Genomic DNA, 3,284 nt, shown 5'->3' on the forward strand with positions numbered 1-3,284 from the left:
GGGGGGCCATGCAGATCTCTGGGGGAAGAACATGTGGGCAGAGGGGACAGCGGGTACAAAGATTCTGAGGTAAGTGCACTTCTGGCCCATGCAGCTGGCTCAGAATGAATGAGGGCAGGAGCAGTGGGAGGTGATGTTTGAACTTTTTCTTTTACTCTGAGGGAGAGGGGAGCCATTGGAGGGTGTATTGGTTTTCTATTGTCATGTAACAAATTGCAAACACAATGGATTAAAACAACACAAACTTGTTATCCCACCGTTTCTGAGGGTCAGGAGCCTGGTGTGTTTTCACTGGGCCCTCTGCTCAGGGTCTCACCAGGCTGAAACCTAGATGTCAGTTGGGGTTGTCGGCTCACCTGGGGCTCAGGATCCTTTTCCAGGCTCACTGGTTGTTGGCAGAATTGGGTCCTTGCAGCTGTAGCACTGAGATTACTGTTTCCTTGCTGACTATCAGCCTGGAGCCATCCTTAGCTCCCAGAGACCACTTGCTATTTCCTGCCCTGTGGCCATCTCCACAACATGGCCGTTTTGGAGGGTGTCTCTGTTGCTTAGAATCTCTGTGACTTCCTCTGTCTCTGACCTCTAGACTCTTTAAAAAACGGTCACCTGCTTAAGCCAGGCCCACCCACACTGGGGCAGGAATCTTTGACCCACAGAGGGCTTTGAGCAGAGGAGGGGCATGGTCTAACTTACATTTGAGCAGGATCTCTCTGGTGCTGCATTGGGAATAGACTGTTGGGAGGATAGATGGAAACAGGGAAATAGGGAGATGAGTTAGCATGCTTGGATGAAGGAGGGCTGAGAGTGTGTGCTGAGGGCATTGAGGGATGCTGATGCATGGCTGGGGAGTCCCTGCAACGCTGGCTGGGGAGTCTGAACTTCATCTCGGTGCCACAAGGAGCCAGGGTAGCATCCTGAGTTGGGGCTAAGTGTAACTTTATTTATTTATTTATTTTCTTTTAAAAATTTTAATAGGTACGTTGTAGGTGTATATATTTATGGGGTAAATGAGATATTTGATACAGGTATACAATGTATAGTAATTGCATCAGAGTAAATGGGGCACCTATGACCTCAAAACTTTGTCATTTCTTTGTATGTAACTTTATTTTATTTTATTCTTTTAGAGACAAGGTATTGCTCTGTTGTCCTGGATGGAATGCAATGATGTGATCACAGCTCACTGCAACCTCAGACTCCTGGGTTTAAGCAATCCTCCTGCCTCAGCCTCCCTAATAGCTGGGACTACAGGTGTGTGCCTCCATGCCTGGCTAATTAAAAAAAAATTTTTTTTTGGTAGAGACAAGGTCTCATTATTTTGCCCAGGCTGGTCTGGAACTCCTGGGCTCAAGTGATCCTCCTGCCTCAGTCTCCTAAAGTGCTGGAATTACAAGTGTGAGCCACCACGCCCGGCCAAGAGTAACTTTAACTTCACCAAAGCTCAAGTGCTCTGGCATTCCTTTGCCTTATCCTGCCAAAGGGTCCAGCTATAGTAAAAACACAGTGGTTACCAGCCAGCAAGGGACAGAGTGGAGGTAAAAGAGGAGGGGAGTGAAAGGGGGCTGGGTTGGCTGAGAATGCTGCACCGAGGTGTGGTGGGCGACCCAGCCCCTGAGATCCTTGAGAAACCTGCCAGCTGTGACTCCGGCTGGTGCCTCCATTCCTCCCTTGTCTTAGGACCCCTTCTTTCCTCCTGTCAAGGAACATGGTTCCAGGATGCCACAGAATGGAAGATGGCAGTGGCTCAGGGCCGTGGAAGACAGGAGCAGTCTGAAAAGCTCGCAGGAGAACTGCCGGTGAATATCCATTGTCTGTTTCTGAGACTTGTCACTGTTCTGTGAGGGAAAGAGAAAGAGAGAACGAGGATGTTTGTGTGAGTCAGGGTTGGGTGAGAGCTAACACTGAACTTAATGTGAGAATATCTCGCCCGGTGCCAGCACAGAGCAGACTTTCAAAAAAGGTTATCAGTGGCCCTCCGTTCAGTAAAATTCACTGAGGGCTTGCTCCTGGTATCAGTGAATACAACTCCACTCTTGCCTCAAGGGGTTCACAGTTTTGTTGAACGCAGGTTTTCAAATCACTTGTGTGCAACAAACACAAGTGTGCATGTGTGCACACTCAAAAGCCAACTGTCTGAGTTGAGATCTTGGCCCCATCACTTAATTGCTTGACTTTGAATTGCATGTAAGTCACTGAATGTTTCTGTGCCTCCATTTCCTCTTTGTAAATGGGGTGATAACCACAGTACCCGCCCCCTCCCCGGGAATTGGTAGAAGTGTTGCATTAATGACATGAATTGCTATTTGTAAAGTGTTTAGAACAGTGCTGAACATGCAGGTGCACTGTATGGGTGTTTGAGACCTATAAAAACATGGAGATTGAATTCTTAGATGACGTCTCCTCATCTTATGAAGTTCTTTCTTGATTCTTGCAGCCACCCTGGATTGGGTGAAACAGAGCTGAGCAGCTGAGGACTGAAGGTCGTGCCTTTTGTGTGAGTGCAGGAGAGAGGAAGTCCAGGCAAGCCTTCTGTGGGGGTTCATCAGTGGTTACCCAGGCTCGTCCCTGAGCCAGGCTGCTAGGCTGGCCAGCGTGTGACCTCCAAAGTCCACCTCAGACCACAGGATCCTGGTTTCTGGGGATGGGAACAGTCAATGAGTTTTTAAAAGGTCCTCAGTGAGCCAGGGATGGTGGCACATGTCTGTGGTCCCTGCCACTCAGGAGGCTGGGGAGGGAGGATCACTTGAGCCCAGGAGGTCAAGGCTGCAGTACGCTATGGTCATGTCTATGAATAACCACTGCACGCCAACCTGGAGAACATAGTGAGACCCCATCTCAAATAATTAAAAAAAAGTCTTCAGGAGATTTTGATATATAACTAGCTATGGAACTCACTGGTAGTGTCGATTTGCCTTTTCTGCCTGTTTTATTTTGTTTTAGTCTGTGGAGAGTGTGTTTGTGTGTGGGATAATCCTCTGTAATCCACTTGCTCTGGCAGAGTTATTGTAACGACCGGTTTGGATGTGGTACTTTTGTATCAAAGCTCTTTCCATTGTCAGGTGGGTGAATAAAGATCATTATTTGTTCCTGTGTGTCACTGTCAAGTAGAGAGCTTTCCCGTTTTCTCCCTGCATCTCTCTCTATGCGGTAGGTATGCGGGAATGTACTTATGGCAATGACATGCGCTTTCTTCCCATTTCCCACATCCCTTTCTGAGTCAGGTAGAAATATTTGAGGGCCAGTGGGACTGACAATAGCTGTTCTAGGAGGTCAGAAAGGAAGTG

At 48.0% G+C, this 3,284-nt stretch overlaps 1 long non-coding RNA gene across 1 annotated transcript; it reads left to right on the plus strand.

The window, feature by feature from the left end:
* Nucleotides 1-1,699: 1,699 nt before the first annotated feature.
* On the plus strand, nucleotides 1,700-2,836 carry LOC117075233. Its single transcript, XR_004433887.1, has 2 exons — nucleotides 1,700-1,796; nucleotides 2,435-2,836. It is a non-coding gene; the product is annotated as an uncharacterized LOC117075233 (long non-coding RNA).
* The last annotated feature ends 448 nt before the right edge of the window (nucleotides 2,837-3,284 follow it).

This window comes from Trachypithecus francoisi, unplaced genomic scaffold (assembly GCF_009764315.1).
Source record: "Trachypithecus francoisi isolate TF-2019V2 unplaced genomic scaffold, Tfra_2.0 Lachesis_group5, whole genome shotgun sequence".
Lineage (NCBI taxonomy): Eukaryota > Metazoa > Chordata > Mammalia > Primates > Cercopithecidae > Trachypithecus > Trachypithecus francoisi.